Below are 18726 nucleotides of genomic sequence, written 5' to 3'. Positions count from 1 at the left end.
ATTAGTTTCAAGTGATAAAACATCCAACCCAGACTTCATGTAAACATAAAGAGAAGGGAAGTATTGGCCAGTGTAAATGAGGAGTCCAGGAACAGGATTGGCTGCATGAGCTGCTTGATTGAGGACTCCCATCATGACCTCAGACCTCAGCTGCCCCTTGCCCTTTTCAGCTGTAGCTTCCTCCCTGCGTGGGTTTATCTTCAGCTCAGCTTCTCATGTGCCAACCAGTTGGCTGTCGCTACCCCAGACTTGACTTCCTCCTGTTAAATCAGGAGACGAGAAAGCACTTTCCTTTCCTCATAAACACGTCCTATGCGCTTTGGTTCTGACCAGATGTTGGTGGAACCCATCCCTGACCCAGTCACTAAGGTGAAGGTTTGCCCATGCCAGAATGAGGCTTCTTCCAGAAGCAGGGTGGTCCCAGAAAGCTGGAAACCATGCAGTTGCAACATCCAGAAACTCCAGAGAATGAAGGTGGGATCTAGAATGACAGAGAGGGGAGTTTTTATGGGGCTTCTGGGGCTGCAGCAAGAAAGCCATTATTTCAGGCCGAAGCTGATGGATGGTTAATACTGGTCTCAGTCCTCATCAGCAGTGTTCATTCATTCCTTTGTTCACCCATTCATCTAGTTCTTTCATTCACAGCACACACATATGCAGTCCTCATGGGAGTCCCATGAGTGTCCTTGGCCTGATTAGACCGAGGGAGGTCATGTGACTTGTCTAAGGTCTCATTGTCTATAAATAGTGGAATCATGACTCACACCTGGGGCTTTTGAGGTGGTTTGTACCTATTCCCACTCAACTGCCCTGCACAGTGGAAGACAAAGGCCTTTGCTCTGGAGCAGGGATTTGACCGGGGCATGACATCGGTAACTCTGAGATCCCTTTTGGGTCTGAGTTTATGATTTTGGGAGAGATGGAAGGTCTAGAGTTAGGTGGGAGCAAGACAGAGAGGATTTTGGAGAAGCACTCCCACTGAGGAAAGCTAGGAGGTACATGAAGGGGCATCCCAGACCCGAGAATGGCCTTTGTGACGGTCCTATGAAGGTATCCAATAGCCAGATCTCAGTTACAGGAAATATCACAGAACAGAAAGTGCTTCAAACTGAGACTGCTCCTAAATTTCAGACAATACAAAGTAAATGCAATTTTTACTAAAGACGAAGATGCTGGCTTACCAGACTCTATCCCCGGGTGCCTGAGAGTAAATAGCCAAGGCCACAGGATCACACCCCCATTCTGGTCCTGCAGGGAATGAAGAAAAATACATCAGGGCTCCCTGGCACCAGACACAAAACTGGAGTATTTTTATGCGATGTTTTTACAGTGACTGTCATAACCGGCAATATTCCTAAAACTTACTGGGGATAATCGTAGTTTTATTTCATCCCTGTAAAAGTCTTTTGTTTAGAGTAGCATGTAATATTCTATAAATTTCCATGTAAACTCTACCCTTCCGCTTTTCACATGGGCCAGGTAGTACCTTCAGCTGATGACTCAGGACATTTTGGCTTTATTTACTAAAGTAGTCCTTCTAAATTGGGGGAAATTAAATTCAATCTGAGCCAGTTCAACCCTGCAGAATTTTATTGAGCTGTGAGCCTCGCGCTGTTCTAGATTAGGGGCTGTGAAACTAAATAAAATAGTGCTCCTGTCTTCAAGGGTGTTTCAATTAACTAGTGCTCAAGCCAAACTACCCCAACACTTAGTGGCTTAAAGCAACCCATTGATTTTGCTCTCAGCTTTGTGCATAGGGATCTGGAAAGGGCTCGGTCGGGCAGTTCATCTCCGATGCACACGTCTGGCTTGTACATCCCTGGGGTTGCCAAGAGGTGGGCTAGAGGAGTCACTCCCAAGATGGCTTCCTTACACACACGGTTTGGTGCCTTGATGCTTTTCCGCCCACCTCCACACGGCATCTTGTCTTCTGGGGCCTCTCCACATGGCTTGGACTAAACGCAGCATGGAGGTCTTAGGGTAATTGCCCTTCTGCCATGGTGGCTGGCTTCCAAGAGGTGGAAGGTAGAAGCTTCCGGTTCAGTTAACGGCTACATCCCAAACTGGTGCGGAGTCACTTTCACAGTTGGCCAAAAGGCACAGCACACAGCCCACTTCCGAGGGATGGGGAGGAGCCCCACATCCAGGTGGGGGAGTGGCAAGGTCACGTTGCAGAGGAGCACGTGCCATGGGGCAGATGACTGCAACCATCTTTGGTAAAATGCAATCCGCCACAAGGACAGCAAAACGTGCAATTTAACAAATTATAATGCGGGAACATAACCCCAACCGTAACAGCACCAGCGAGTCAAAAGTGAGGGAGGGGTAATGGGCTCTCTAGTGGGGTGGGAAGCAGGGGGAAATGGTCAGAGACATCCTCTGCGGGAAAGAGGCAACTGAGTTGGGCTGTGAAAGATGAATGGTTTGTGCATTTCAGAGAGAGGGAATAGTATATGTGTGAAGACGTGTGGTGGGGTCCTCGAAGGGCTTACCTAGAAATACCCCCCCGCCCCTGCACTTCATTACTTGTATTTAATTTTAGTTGGGTTTTTATGTTGTGTGTGTACGTGTGTGTGTGTGTATCCATGCCCATATATATTTATTATTTTTCTTTTAAACAGAGACCTCCATTCAGTCTTTCACTCAGCAGGTATGTTCTGAGCACCTAATGTATGCCAGAGAGTGTTTTAGGTGCTATGGCTGTAGTAGTGAAGGAAACAAAAGCGCTAAACAAGAGAGACTGTTCATGAACTTCAGGTCTGTGATGGAGACCTGCAGTAAACAAATGGATGGTAATTCCAGGTAGAGACTGCAGGGGGTGCTCTTTTAGAGGGGGCAGCTGGGAGGCCTCTGGGGTGGGGACCCTCAAGCAGAAGTGAGGGGTTTGGGCCGAGAGTACCAGGCGGAGGGAGCAGCCAGGGTGTGAACCGCTTTGGTATTTGCCCTCTACCTTGCAGTGTGGCTCTCTCTGTGAGCCTGCCTTGCTGCCCTGTGAGCTTTCTGAGGTCACAGGGCTGGAGTGGAGGTAGGACCCCTGCCCTGTGCTCTCTGTCTGCTCTGAGCTCAGAGTAGGGCGGCTGCAGGTGCGGGTGGTCAGTGTCCAGGCCTTGGGCTCCAGCGCCATGGTTTCTCAGGACGGTGAGCAGCCTGCTCTGTCCAGTCCCCTACCCCCGCCCCCCCCCCCCCCCGCTGTTCCTGGCACCAGGAGATTTGTTTTCACTTAGGGAGAACCTGGTCTCATCTACCGCATCAGTGTTGTTCCCAGGAAGCTGGCCCTTTCCCAAGAAGAAGAATGTGGGACAGCAATCTCGCTAATAAGGAAGTGTGGCTGGGATTCCAGGGAGGAGTGATGACTCAGAGTGAGGTGCATAGCGGGTTCCCTGGCCGCTCACTGTCTGCATGCATGCATGCCTTCTTTCATTCATTCCCCAACATGGATGGAGCACGTAGATGGAAAGGTAGAATCTCACAGTCAGATCTACCACCGCTAGCTGTGTAATCTCAGCAGGTTATTTAGCTTCTCTGAGCCTTTGTTTCTTCAACTATAAAATGGAAACATGGGTATGATTTTTCAGAGTCGTGAGGATGAATTGAGAAGAAACCCTGGGGTTAAGATTGCCATAGTTGGCAAATAAAAAGGGTGCCAATGAGAGGATGTGGGGAAAGGGGAACCTTCTTGCATTGCTGGTGGGAATGCAAACTGGTGCAGCCACTGTGGAGGACAGTATGGAGGTTCCTCGAAAAACTAAAATTAGAGATACCCTACGACCCAGCAATTGCACTATTAAGTATTTACCCAAAGGATACAAAAATACAGATTAGAAAGGGTACATGCACCCCAATGTTTATAGCAGCATTGTCAACAGTAGCCAAACTATGGAGAGAACCCAACTGTCCATCAACTGAGGAATGGATAGAGAAGATGTGTGTGTGTATGTATGTGTGTATATGTGTGTGTGTATACATATATATATATAAAACGTGTGTGTATATATATAATGGAATATTACCCAGCCATCAAAAAGAATGAAATCTTGCCATTTGCCACAACGTGGATGGAACTAGAGTGTATTATGCTAAGCAAAATAAGTCAGAGAAAGGCAAATGTCCTATGATTTTACTCATATATGGAATTTAAGAAACAAAACAGTTGAACATAGAGGAAGATATGGGGGGGAAGAGAAGAGAGGGAAACAGACCATAAGAGACTCTAATGATAGAGAACAAACTGAGGGTTGACGGAGGGGGGTGGATGGGAGATGGGCTAGATGGGTGATGGGTACTAAGGAGGGCATTTGTTGTAATGAGCCCTGGGTGTTGTATGTATGTGATGAATCACTCAATTCTACTCCTGAAACCAACATTGCACAGTGTGATAACTAAAATTTAAATTTAATTAAAAAAAATTTTTTTTTTCAACGTTTATTTATTTTTGGGACAGAGAGAGACAGAGCATGAACAGGCGAGGGGCAGGGAGAGAGGGAGACACAGAATCGGAAACAGGCTCCAGGCTCTGAGCCATCAGCCCAGAGCCCGACGCGGGGCTCGAACTCACGGACAGCGAGATCGTGACCTGGCCGAAGTCGGACGCTTAACCGACTGAGCCACCCAGGCGCCGCTAAATTTAATTTTTAAAAAAATGGTGCCAAAGAAATTTTGAATGTCAGATAAATAAGGATTATTTAAAGTTTATTTGAGAGAGAGAGAGAGAGAGAGAGAGAGCGAGCAGGTATGTGGGAGGGGCAGAGAGAGAGAGGGAGAGAGAGAATCCCAAGCAGGCTCTGTGCTGTCAGCACAGAGCCCAAGGCAAGGCTCTGTCTCCTGAACTGTGAGGTCATCACCTGAGCGGAAATCAAGAGTCAGACACTTAACCGACTGAGCCACCCAGGTGCCCCAGGAATATTTTTTACTGTAAGTTATGTCCTGAATATTGCACGCGTATCTAACATTCAGTTTTAACGGTGCATTTGGTATTGTAGTTGGCAATCCTACCTGGGGATAAAGATGCAGGGGGAGATGCCTGACTTTGAGAAGCATATCCTAGTGGTGGGACAAGCATGAAGAACAGAATTGCAGTGCAGGGCAATGTGAGAGGTACCATGTCTGAGGTATAGACAGAGTGCTGTGGAAACACAGACAGCGCCCTTCAGGCTCTTAAGAAAAACATCCAGACTCACTCTTGCTGGCATGCTTGTTGACCATCCCCAGTGACCGTGGGATTAAAGCCATGAGAACACAAAATGCATGCGCATTAGGTGAGGTAGAGTTCCTGTTTGCTTTCCATCCAGTAATCCAGGAAAATGAACTGTTTTCTTTCCTCTCAAAGCAAAGGGTGATCTTTGTTGATCAGGAAACAGACAATCTATTTCTTCTACTCCTTTTCTATAGGCCATTTTAGAATAAAATGAAATTAATTTGGGGGAAAAATCACATTGTTCCCCGACTTTATGGGATGTGCGTCCCTCAGATAAAATGCTAATAATTCATTATTCTGCTTCCCTGGAGATCTAGAGGTAAATTTGCGACGTGCTACCCAGAGATCTAAAAGGAGAAACACAATTGGAGCCTTTGGTTCCAAAATAAAACCTACCCAAAGCTGCAAGCATCAAGATACTGGGGGAACAGGTTGGGAATATTTTTAAAAAGGTGCTATCTGCCAGATGTTCTGGTCTTCCCTTGCAAATGAATGACCTGGTATTGAACATGGTCTGATCCGCATTATTAAAGCCTCCCTCTTCTTTCCCAGACATGGAAGGGGATATTTTAGATTGAGGGGGGTTGTTTGAAAGCCCTGAAAGTCCTCAGTTTGCTTTTAGTGAGATCTGAGTTGTGCCTTGCACAATAGCGAGGGATGGGAGGGAGCCAGAGGTAGGATTTGTGCTGAAGAGACTGGCAAAGGGGAAAGCCTGGGCCTGGGGCCCAATGGGGGCAGGGAGGGGAAGGAGGGTGCATCACGGAGATATGAAGCATTATTCAGTTACAGGATTCACAGCTCATTTTAATTGAGTAACAAGTGCCAGGCCCTGTGCTAAGTACTTTTCATGCTGAGTCTCTTTCATCGCTACCCACACGTCATGCAGTATGTTCCCCCAGTTCCCATTTTACAGATTGGAGACCCAAAGTGTTTGAATCACCCGCCCACGGCCACACAGCTAGTAAGTAGCCCTGGGCCTTCTGATTGCAATGCAAATCCCTGGGCTTAACCGCTGTGTTCCACCGCATTTTGCCATCAGACTTTCTCCTAAAAAAGCATCCCTTTTGCTGCGGGTTTTTTTTTATCTGCCTGCTGTAGCGGGTGGAGGGTTGGCTTGGCCTCTAATGACCGCATGCGTGTGAGCTGAGGAAAGTCATGGGCATCCGCCGCCTCCTCAGTAAAATGATGGTCCAGCTGAGTGAGCAGGGGCCCTTTCCCGATCTGAAATTCTGTGTCCTATTCATTCACCTCTTCATTAGTTGATTGATTGATTGATTCATTCATTCATTCAATAAATATCTCCCTCATGCCAGATATGTGCTCCAGATACACTGGCGAAGAAGCAGCTGGCTCCTGCCCTTGCAGAACTTGGGGTCCAGGGGACAGACAGCTGAGTGAACAGGCTATTATGGCACAGGGCGAAGAAGGGTATCAGGAGGGAGGCATGTGTTTGGCATGGTGGGGTCAGGTGAAGCTCTGGTGAAGGGAGGGACATCTAAGGTGAGAGCTGAAAGAGGTGCAGGCGTTGCATAGTCTTAGAGGGAGCAGTTTGCGCAAAGAGAGAGGGCACACATGGAACACTTAGGGAATCCAGAACAGTGCCGACTGTCTGGACAGAGGGTGGAGTGCAGTGGGAGGTGGGGGGGGGGGGCGGCAGGGGGAGGGCACAGCGAGGGGTGGGGCGTAGCCCGGAGGAGGAAAGGCCTGCAGAAATAGACCAGGGTCATGTTGAGCAGGACCTTAGAGGCCCCTGGCAGGAGGTTAGTGTTTGTCCTCAGAGCAGTGGGCAGATAGTGAAGGTCAGGATTGCCCTGTACAGTTACCCAGGTTGTGTCCTGTACAAGGGTGCCAACTAAGGGGGTGCCTCAACTCACTAAGGCATGGGCCCCAGGTCAGGGCCTATGCCTGCCTGGAGGAGGGCGCCTTTTTCTCATTTTCATCAAGGAGCCTTAAGGGCCGACGCTATCCTCGTATCAGGAGAATGATGTGATCAGATTCCTGTTTTCAAGCCTTTTCTCTGATTGTGGGACTTTCTGGGTGAAGGATCAGGCCCGGGGAGGAGACTGGCAGAGGCTGTAGGCAGAAATGAGATGATGGTAGCCTGGGGAGACAGCTGAAACGGAGAAGGGAATGGGTTTGAGAGACACGGAGGAAGTCTGTGGCCTGTACGAACCACCTGGTTCTCATTGCCTCCTGTGAGTTAGTGAGATGAGGAAATTATTTCAGGAGCAGAAACACTGAATCTTGGAGGAATGCAGCCTGGAGGATAAGTGGTTTGCCCCCGGGCTATTGAGAGCGCCGGAGTTGAGGTGTGGTCTCCCTCTCTTCAGCTCCAGCTCAGATATTTGATCCTGGCCAGGCTGGAGGCCAAGAGTCAGGAGACCCAGGAATTCAGCTCATCTTCGGCTGCTCGTCTGCGTTTCCAAATGGCTTTCTCCCTGCCTCTCTTTCATTATATACCCTGATGCCCAAACATTTGTGGAGTGCCTGTTGAAGTGACTGGCTCTGAGCGATAGAGCACCCTAAGGCACAGTCTCAGCCCCCAGGCAACTCACCAGTGGGGCAGTAATGAGCAGACAGGTGACCACTGAAGACTGCCTGAGAGAGGTGCCCAGGGAATGTTCCAGATGATCAGTGTGTAGGGAGGCAGAGCACAGTGGTTACTGACGTGGGATCTGGAGTCAGACAGAACTCGGAAAACACTTCCTAACTGTGATCCCAGGCAAGTCACATAACCTCTCTGAGCCTCCGTTTGCCCAGAGTAAACTGGGGAAAGTAAAATGCAGAGAGGAATACTTAGTAGTTTGTCTTAAGGATTAAATAATTCAAGGCACGTACAGGGCTTAGCACAGTGTCTACTAGAGGGTAACCGTTTTTCATATTGATTGGGATGGGCCAGTTTATTTGCATCTTTGACGCATGGTCCGGTGAGTTTTGACAAATGCATGGTCAGGTAACCAATACCGCAGACAAGAGACTCTTCTACTAACCTCCCCTGCAAGTTCCCTCGTTTTATCCCTTTGTACTTAAGACATCCCCATACATTGTTTTTAACTTGGGGTAATTTATTATCTCTTGGTTTTTGTAACAGCTTTTTTTTTTTAAATGTTTTTATTTATTTTTGAAGAAGAGGGAGAGAGCACGAGCAGGGGAGGAACAGAGAGAGGGAGACACAGAATCTGAAGTAGGCTCCAGGCTCTGAGCTGTCAGCACAGAGACCGATGCGGGACTCGAACCCATAAACTGTGACATCGTGACCTGAGCTGAAGTCGGACGCTCAACTGACTGAGCCACCCGGGTGCCCCATAACAGCTTTTTTGAGATATAATTCACATACCACACAGTATACCTGTGTAAGGTATACAATTCAATGGTTTTTAGTGCACATATTCACAGAGTTGTATGACCATCACCACAGTCTGTTTCGGGACGCCTTCATCCCCCCTGAAGGAAGCCCTACACACAGTCTGTTCCCTCTTCCTGTGTCCTCCTCCCCTGCCCCAGCCCTTGGCAACCAGTCATGTACTTTCCATCTCTAGGATTTGCCTATTCTGGGCATTTGGTACAGGTGGAATCCTATAGAGTCTGGGCTTTTGTTGACTGGCCTCGTTCACTGACCAGCAAGTCAAGGTTCCTCTGTGTCGTAGCATTTATATGTACTTCATTCCTTCTTATGAATGAATAATGTTCCATTGTTTTGTTTTGAGAAACAGAGAGGGGTTGGCGAGGAGAGGGGGCGAGGGAGAGGGGAGGGTGAGAATCTTAAGCAGGCTGCACTCCCAGTGCGGAGCCTGACCCGGGGCTTGATCCGCCAGCAGGAAGTGAGATCATGATCTGAGCCGAAATCAAAGTCGGAACTTAACTGACTGAGTTAAGGCGCCCTATGAACAATCTTCCATTGTGTGGATGTGCTGTATTTGGTTACCATCTGCCAGTTGATAGACATTTGGGTTGTTTCTGCTTTTTAGCTATTGTAAATAATGCAGCTACGAACACTGGCATACACGTTTTTGTGGGGACGTGTGTTTTCCTATGGAATTACTGGGTCACAGGGTGACTTTCGAGGAACCGCCAGATTGTTTTCTACAGTGGCAGCACCATTTTTCAAATCCACAGTGTCTGAGGACCCCTTTCCACATCCTTGCCAACATTTGTTATTATCTGTATTTTTTGATGACAGCCAGGCTTATGGTTATGAAGTGATGTCTCCACATCCTTACCTTTAACCCCAGGCAATCCCTGGCTTAGTCTCTGGCCCTCTGGTTTTGCCTTCTCTGGAACGTGAGAGCTGTAACCATACATGGGGCTGCCTTTTGCTTCTGCTTTGCGCACTTCGCATAATCACTTGAGATTCATCCGTGTTGCTGTGTTTATCGCTGAGCTCCATTCCATTGCATGGATGTTTCACCCTAGGAGCCCCTGCTCTTATGCACAGCAAAGTTGGAGGGACCCCCTTGCCCACCTGAATCAAAGACTTAAGTCTCCGCCCTTGCCAGGGGTGTTTGGAGTTTGGAGGTCTTTTCCGAGGCCCTCCTGCTGGGCCATCCGTGTTACAAGAGACCCAGCCTGTTAGAATTTCTGTGCTGTGGCTCTGACGTGCCACTCAGGGCAAGGTGCGGTGCCTTCACAGGTGGGCTGCAGCCCAGTGAGATCGGTGGGGCTGGGGCCCCGGGAACAGCTGCTGCTTGGAAGCCTGGGCTTCTGCTGTCTGGCTGCCTCCTGTCTCATCAGCCGCCCGGCCCGCGGGACCCCCCCAGCTCCTTGGGCTCATAAATGAAGCCATCTTCTCATTCCCTTATCTGTTTTCATAGCTGGCTCTCCACTCAGGGCTTTGAGCACTTGCCACTTCCCTCCCCCACCAGACCAAAAGCGCAGCAGTTTTCCAACCGTCTATTACAGGCACAGGGAGAATAGGATGGCATGATAACAAAATGACAAGGAATCTGCACCTACAAGGTTAATTATCTACATCAGCATCCATGAGGTAGACATAATCACTTTATGCAGGAAGAAATCAAGGCCCCGGGTGAGTAAATAACTCATTCAGAGTCACCATGCTGGTAAGCAGCAGGACCGGGATTTGAACCCCCAGTGTTTCATTCGCTACCAGTGTGTCTGAAACCTCAGTCATTTGCATGGCACCTCCATGAGTTCCTTCTACCCCCTGTGCTTTATCTCACATTTTTATTGTAATCAACGTCTCACGAACAGGTTTTATTTATCAAATACACATCTACTGCACAAATGCATGTGACACAGAGGGTTTGATGTGCTAGTTGTATTTTTTTAAATATATACGAAAAATAAACACATAACCCAGAACAAAAGTGTTTATCTGCATATCACATAAAACCAGCTCATGTCCACCAGCGATAGGTGGGCCGCATTGGCAGAAGCGAACGGCGTGGTGTGCAATGAGCTGTTTACAGGTCTTTTCTCCCTTGACGGGGAGTTACAAGTAGGCTGGGCCTGTGTTTTCTTTCTCGTGGCATCCTCAGCACCAGGCACTGTAACAGACCCATCACAGGGACTTGCCACATCATTAATGACTCAGCAACAGAAGGAAGGGAGGAAGAGGGGCACAGTGAAGAATGAGAGGCTTGTCCCCCTTCCTTCCTGAGAAGACTGGAAGGAAGCCTCTTTCCCTGAGCCTTGAGAAAGGAAGGCTGGCAGGGAGCTGGGTCCTGGCACCAGGGAGGTGGGGGGTGTGTAGAAGCAATGATGGCCTGAGCCGTCGTGGAAGTGTTGGGAAGCTGGCAACACATCCATCCAGCCCCCCTGGCTTGTGGCCTGTGGGACTGTGGGTCCTCTCATTTCAACCACTGTCCTTCCTGCTTTGATCCCTAAATGTGGGGAAGTCAGCCAGTAGCTGGTTGTTTCTCAAGTCAAAGGTCTTCCTTCCCATCCTGTGTGCCACCTGCTGCTTTCCCCACCTGTGCTCGCCACCTGTGCTCGCCAAGTCCGACGACACTCCAGACAGATTCCACACCATCTCCTCTGAGGAGGGCACAAAGCAGCAGTCTCGGGAGCAGTCCACCCCACAGAGCTGTGTTCCATATTTGGAGAAGTCGGGAGATCTTGTAGTGAACCAATCAGTTGGCATTTATTGAGGACCTACTATGTGCCAAGCACTTGGCTCAGTGGCCCTGAATTCTCTCCTACTTTTTATTTTATTTTTTAATGTTTATTTATTTTTGAGAGAGAGAGAGACAGAGGAAGGGGAGGGGCAAAGAGAGAGGGAGACACAGAATCCGAGGCAGGCTCCAGGCTCCAGGCTCCGAACTGTCAGCACAGAGCCTGACGTGGGGCTCGAACCCATGAACTGCGAGATCATGACCTGAGCCAAAGTCAGATGCTTAACTGACGGAGCCACCCGGGCTCTCATGAATTCTCTCATACTTTAGAATCAGACCCTCTAGACATAGGCACTGAAGCCAGAACTTGATTTCTGAGCTTAAAAGGAAAAACAGGGATGCGTGGGTGGCTCATTCAGTTAAGTTGTCCAACTCGTGGTTTTGGCTTAGGTCATGATCTCACAGTTTGTGAGTTCAAACCCCATATCGGGCTCCACACTGACAGTGCAGAGCCTTCTTGGGATTCTCTCTCTTCCTCTCTCTCTCTGCGCCTCCCCTGCACCCTGTCTGTCTCTCTCTCTCTCTGTTTCTCTCAGAAATGATAAATACATTAAAGAAAAGGGGGGGGGCAAATATTTACTGAAGCCCAGCCGAGGTGGAATTTGAATTTATTCTTGAGAATACACAGATAATAAGTTCCTGCCCTCAAGGAGTTCAGGGGATCCAGGGGAATCTTCCTGAGTTACAGCTTTGGGAAGTTGCATGTGCATTTGTCAGTGTCTTGAAATGTCACTGTATTTGTACCCTTAGACAGCCAGCATATTACAGGCAGGCAAGTGTCGAACCCTTCCGAGGAGTTCTCTCCATCAGCCACCATGCACCTGGCTTGTTGAGAAATGAAAAATACCCTTTAGAAGAAATACATGTCCATCAGGGAGAAATTGGAGCATTTTTACATAATCAATACATGAAAAATTTAAGTGACCCACCATCCCACCACCTGAAATGTTAACAACTTGTATATTTTTTCCAAATGTTTGTAGGCGCTTAATATTTTCCTTACAAAATAGTACATATTGTTCTGTGCTTGCCTTTTTCACTTTTCAGATTATGAACATCTGTATATGTCATGAATGTTCTTTGGCAACATCATTTTCAATTATTGTACTGTGTTCTATCTTATGGTCAGTTCCCTAATATTGAATACTTAGGTTGTATCCCATTCTTTTGATTCTATAAACAGCTCTGGAGTGAATTACCGTGTAATACAACTTTTCATATGTGATTGGTTATATCCTAAGGATAAATTGCTAAACGTGGGATTGCAGGGGTTGGACCAGCCAGCTCATAAAAGGCCTTGAACGCCTGCCAGATAGATTGCTACAACAATCACTGAGGTTGGTGGCAGTCCAATAAATAACACCTCCTTTCTCTACCCCAGTTCTAATACAGCTGATGTAGATAGGATATGCCAGGCAGATGGAGATGGAAATATCACTTTTAGACCTAATAAAGACTAGTTTGGAGAACATGGCTTCGATATGCAGAAACAACGCCCTTCCTAATACCGGACCCTGAAACCAATCAGCCGTAAGTACCTACTCGTGGGACGTGCTGGAAAACGGCAGCCCTCCCCCCGGAAAGCTATGGCAATGCAGGAGTTCAGCAGAATGCTTGCTTCCTACAGGCAGCCCGCTTCCACGGAGAAGGTGAGCTGATGGGCTGAGCTGTGCTTGCCCAGCTCTCCCCACAAACTCACCAGATGAATCACTCTGACTCCCCAGGGAAGGAGTGAGTAAGAGGGTAACAAAAGCGAGGAGTGTTATACAAATGGATGTCCCCCTGCATGGCAGGAAACAACAGGACAGGGCAATAAGTGTTCTCTAATAATTATTATTAAAATGACAGCTAATTTGTATGGTGCACTATGCTAGGCTTTTTTTGCATGCATTTATTCCTTTGGTCCTTCTAACAATGAAATGGATATTTTGGCCATTCCTGTCTTGTAAATGAGGCTTAGAGGATTAAGCAACTGTGTCCCAGATCTCGTAGCTGGACGAACACAAAGGAGCTGACTCCAGAGACCACTCTCTCTCAGTCGTTAGTAATGTTTCTCTCATCATCGGCATCCTCCCACTTTTGAAAGGTTTGACAAGCCCTAAACTTAAGGGAAGAGTCAGCTAAGAGCCAGACTGGCCAGCTTATCGGGGCCCCTGGGGTGAAATGGCATGCCCCTCGCAGCATTCCGCAGACCTTCCGACCAGCCCTGTTCCCATGAAATTCATTAATTGCTTTGGAAAGAATCACTTAACCAAGTGTCCTAAATTGCAACCAGCAGCGATTATAACAGACTGCACACAACAGAGGGGACCTTGACAAGTGTCCTTGCTTCAAAGAGGGCCGAGAGAGACACACTCGAGTTCACAATGTGCGGTTTCTGATGATTCCATGTTATCTTGAGGATCTCAGCATCTCATTAAAGATTTGCTTTGATTTAGGAAGAATCTAATGAATCTGTTAAATATATTTTTTTAATTAGGAAAAAACATGTATGGGGGGGGGTGAGAACACTAATTATACTTTTAATTGTGCCGATGGCCCTTTGAGGTAACCTCTAAGGGATTGGGTAAAGAAAGAGAAACTGAGTTTTTCTTTCACTGGTTTTCCCCCATTCCAGGCAATTCTCCAAAGAACAGTCACCTCTGTTGTAACCCATTTTCAGTTTAACTGCTTTTACAAGCAGAAGCTAGGCTGGTTTTATTTTTTTCTTTTTTAAAGCAAGCAGTTTTGGTGTTTCTTTAATTATATGTTCTTATAATTCTCTTATTCTTTAATCATTGGCTAAGATGTATCAAGAAACTTATAGACCTCGATGTTTATGCACTAGTATATCTGATTAAAAATGTTAGTGAGGAAATACAGGGTACTGATAAAGAGCATGGATTCTGAAGTCTCCGCTGGTGAGGTTCACAGTTGGCTCTACCTTTTATTAGCTGTGTGATCTTTGTCCAGTTACCTAGCCCCTCTGTGCTGTAGGTTGTGTCTGTCAACTGGGGATAATAGCACGCACATCTTGGAACTGATAGCAGGATTTGTTGACTGTTAGTCAAACCAGGCTAGCTTATGCTACTTATCCTGCAGTAACAGACAAATCCTAAATCTCAGAAGTTTGTTGCAACCAAAGTTTATTTCTTACTCTTGCAAAATCTTCCAAAGATCTGGATGACTTCCAGTGCAGTTGCCTTCCGTGTGTTGGCTCAACATCCTCCAGGCTGCTTCAGTTTTACAGCCCCTTCGTATCAATGTGCTTTCATGCTTGCTACAGCGAAGAAGACAGATGACGGGAAATTATGTACTGGCTTTCAAATGCTCAACAGCCAGTGACACGAATCACTCTGCTTGCATTTCATTGGCCAGAGCAAACTGCATGGCTGTGCATAAATTCAAGATGGCAGAAACGGTCCAGAAGCCCAGGAATATGGGTGAGCTGTGCTGTGTCCACCACCTTATGTGTGGTGTTTATTCGAACGGTGCATGGCATGTAGCAAGCATGAAACACGCGTAAGCTTTTATTGCTGAAGGCTCCTCCCACCAAAATATAATTTCAATTGCTATTGAGGCTGCTTTTGCTTTTTCTTTTTAGATTGGGTCTAAAGAATAACTTGCACAGGGGCGCCTGGGTGGCGCAGTCGGTTAAGCGTCCGACTTCAGCCAGGTCACGATCTCGCGGTCCATGAGTTCGAGCCCCGCGTCGGGCTCTGGGCTGATGGCTCGGAGCCTGGAGCCTGTTTCCGATTCTGTGTCTCCCTCTCTCTCTGCCCCTCCTCCGTTCATGCTCTGTCTCTCTCTGTCCCAAAAATAAATAAACATTGGAAAAAAAAAAAAAAAGAGATCAAAGAAAATAATCTATTTAAAAAAAAAAAAAAAGAATAACTTGCACACACTTCAAGAGGTCCAAATAGACTCCCCTGAGTGGCAGTGGGGGTAGCTCACTGTCACGGCGGCTGCTGTAGCCCTCTGGCACTTGGTAGATGGCACACGTTTGAGAGTTCGTGTTAGCAGTGTTCGAGAACACGGGCGTAGAGTCAGATGGACTTGGGTTTGAATTCCCGACCAACACCTACTAAATGAGTGTGTCCTTGACTTAGGAAAGGTGATCGAACTGTTCCTTAACTCAGTGTCTTCACGGCTCAAGTGGTCATAATAATGCTCGTGGCACAGGGTTGCTGTGCTAATTGAGTGAGGTGTAATGGATATAAAGTGTTTGCAGAGCCTGATGCAAAATAAGTGTGCCTGCTGTTTGTGCTGTGATAGCAACGTGATGACTAAGAGACTCTCCTGCACCCTCAGCTTGCTCATCTGCAAAATAGGAATAATAATACTTACCTTTTAGAGCTTTTCACATCACATACGTGGACACTTAATACACAGAGTAAACACCAAAAAAAATTTTTTTTTTCCCTTTCTCTCCACCTGCTTCTTCATTATGTCAGATTTTGGTCCTGAGCTAGCCAGAAGGGAGGCTTCTGGGTTATCTTCTTCACCCTTTCCCTGACTCCGGGTGTTGTTGAGGTAAGTGAGTGGATGTAAACACCTACGTAGCAGTTACATAGTGACTGCTCAGTGAATGTTGGTTTCCATCACCCTCCCCCTGTCCCACCATGTCCTCTCCTTGCTAGAGCACTATTCACATGATGACATAGAATTCCAGACATCGGGGAGGGAGGTGTTTCACGACCTCAGGTGGGTCCAGCTGGGTACTGCACAAACCCCAGCAGAGAACTGCCCGTTCTACCTGCTGCAGTGAACCTACCCACCACAAACTTAAAGGTACATTTCACTCACGGGAGAGTAGCTTTCCTCTCTCAAGGAACTCGACGACCTGCAAAGGGATGCTGGCAGCCAACAACCACCTCATGCTGGGATCCAGCGACAGTCAGCTATGGTGCCTGTGGGACACGATGAGCCACAGTAGGGATACTGCATCATGAGAACACGCCATACGTCCCTGATGATAACATCACTGCCACCAGCACCTTTCAAGCCGCACGCCCTCTTCCAGAAGGCGTCTGAGAATGTGCCGCCTTCTCTTTGAGGCCTTTTCTTCCCCTTCCCAGCCCGCTGGCCATTCCTTGCTCTGCGCCCTCTGTGGACTTCTGTCGGTATCTGTTGGTACGTCTTCGGGAAGAGAACTGGACCTCGTTCATCTTGGCACCCAAGACACTAACACACAGTAGGCAGTTAACAGATGATGGTTGAATAAATAATGAAGGCAGGAAATCAGGGACCTTGGAAACAACTGCTTCCCAGAGAAAACTTCTTACATAAGCTCTTTGGATGTGCGTCTCCTGGGAAGGGAAGAGTGCATATTTTTCTCTTCTAATGTCTTTAAAGAAAAAAATAAAGGAAAAGCAAAGGAAAAAAGGAAAACTCTACCACCAGGAAGCACTGCAGGGTACCATGTGAGTCTGCGGAAGAGCTTCAGGCTTAGGGGGAAAGCACACGGTGATTGATTAGTCATGCCTGCTGGGGAGAGGGCTGGGAGGAGGACACTTTGCCTGACAGCTGCCATCTCTCCTAAACCCTTAACCAGCAGCTAAATTAGTGAAAATGCAGCTTAAACAGTGAAGTATGGCTTTTTCTTCAACTTTTAATTGGGACATTTAGCAAATGTGTTTTACTATTAAAATGAAAATGGGGTAGAAAATAGACTTCATTTTATAATCCGTACTGAGTATATATTGGTTCTCTCTCAACAAAGTATTTTTTTTTTTTTTTTAATGAATGAGAAGAAAAGTAACCCCCTATATCTGAATGATCGATTATTCTTTCTGGCTCGAAAAGGAGTTGATGGCAGTCCTAGGGACAGGGACGAGGGACACTGCTTACACACCAGAAGCCTCCTAGAGGGGTGGGTCGTGGTCCTGGGTGATGCTTGGCTTTAAAATCAGAACACCTGTGTTTTCCTCCCAACTTTAATTGAAAATTTTTAAATTTTTTTAAATATTTATTTATTATTTTGGGGAGAGAGAGACAGACAGAGCATGAGCAGGGGAGGGGCAGAGAGAAAGGGAGACGCAGAATTGGAAGCAGGCTCCAGGCTCTGAGCGGTCAGCACAGAGCCTGATGCAGGGCTCGAACTCATGGACTGTGAGATCATGACCTGAGCTGAAGCCGGACACTTAACTGACTGAGCCACCCAGGTGCTCCAATTGAAAAATTTTAAAGCTACAGAAAATTTGAAAGAATAGGAAAATGAATACCTGTGTACCCTTTGTCTTTACCTTGATTTACCAGCTGTTACTATTTTTTGTCTCATTTGCAAGCTCTCCATGCCTTGCTCTCTCTTTACACACCCACATACTCTGGTTTTGCTGAACCCTTTACAAGGGAGTCTCAGCCATCATGATACTTTTACCCCCAGTCTTTACTACAAATGCTTCAATTGCATTTCCTGAGAACATGGACATTCTCCTATATAATCCCAAAACCATTATCACAATCAAGAGATGTAGCATTGATAATATTATCACATCCCCCCAAATTAGTACCAATGCAATAATACCATCTAGTATTCAGTCCTTTTGTAATTTTCCTCAAATGTCCCAAGAATGACTTTTACAACTATTGAAGCATCTAGAAAGCAATGCATTACATTTGACTGCTGTATCTTTTTAGTCCCTTCTAATCTAGAACAGCTCCCCTGCCTTTCTACATTTTCATGACTGTTCTTGAAGAACGGACTACGTGTCTTGTAGAAAATCCCACGTTCTGGATTTGTCTGATGGCTTCCTCACGGTTATAGTACGTGAAAGATGCTTGGCAGGAATACCCACAGGTGTTACTGTGTACTGATTCCTGCGTCCCATGGGAGCATTTAATAGCTGGCTGCCTCACAATTGGAAACACTGTTAGACGTCTTGGTTAAAGGTGAGGACTATAAGATCTCTCCATTGTAAAGACTCATTCTCCCTTTGTAGCTATCCAGTCATTTGCGAGTGATACTTTGAGAGCATGTGAACATCCTGTTCCCCAACTGTCTTTCTCCCAGAAAGAAGTCTTTTGCCTCTGTTGCTGATCCTTACCTGAGCTGATTATTATGCTGAGGACTGCAACATGGTGGTTTTCTAATTCTGTTGTTCCTTCCACATTGATTAGCTTGCATTCCAGAAAAACCGTGGGTTGATTACTTACCCTCTTTGAGCTTTAGCCTACTTATCTATATAATGAGCATCATAAGAGAATTGATATAAGGATTAATCTTGAATATGCAAGCACCTTGTATCACATGTTTGATAATTGAAAGGAATTACTATTATTTACATTCTGGGCAGGGGTGCCTCAAATAAAATGAATGTACTTATCGAAGTTGGTGGTTTCTTGAGGAAAAAGAGTAACTAAGAAGCACATAAACAGTTCAGTTCAACAGATGTATTTATAAGCTTCTGCTGTGTGCCT

General features: G+C 46.8%; 1 protein-coding gene across 2 annotated transcripts in view; it reads left to right on the top strand.

Annotated features, from left to right (window-relative positions):
* The window catches only part of ABTB3 (ankyrin repeat and BTB domain containing 3), a 313737-nt gene that overhangs the window by 25366 nt on the left and 269645 nt on the right, over positions 1-18726 (top strand). The gene's annotated exons all lie outside the window — the stretch shown is intronic.

Source organism: Herpailurus yagouaroundi, unplaced genomic scaffold (assembly GCF_014898765.1).
Source record: "Herpailurus yagouaroundi ecotype Mexico unplaced genomic scaffold, PumYag 182, whole genome shotgun sequence".
Classification (NCBI taxonomy): domain Eukaryota; kingdom Metazoa; phylum Chordata; class Mammalia; order Carnivora; family Felidae; genus Herpailurus; species Herpailurus yagouaroundi.
This window is presented reverse-complemented; position numbering and strand designations above follow the sequence as displayed.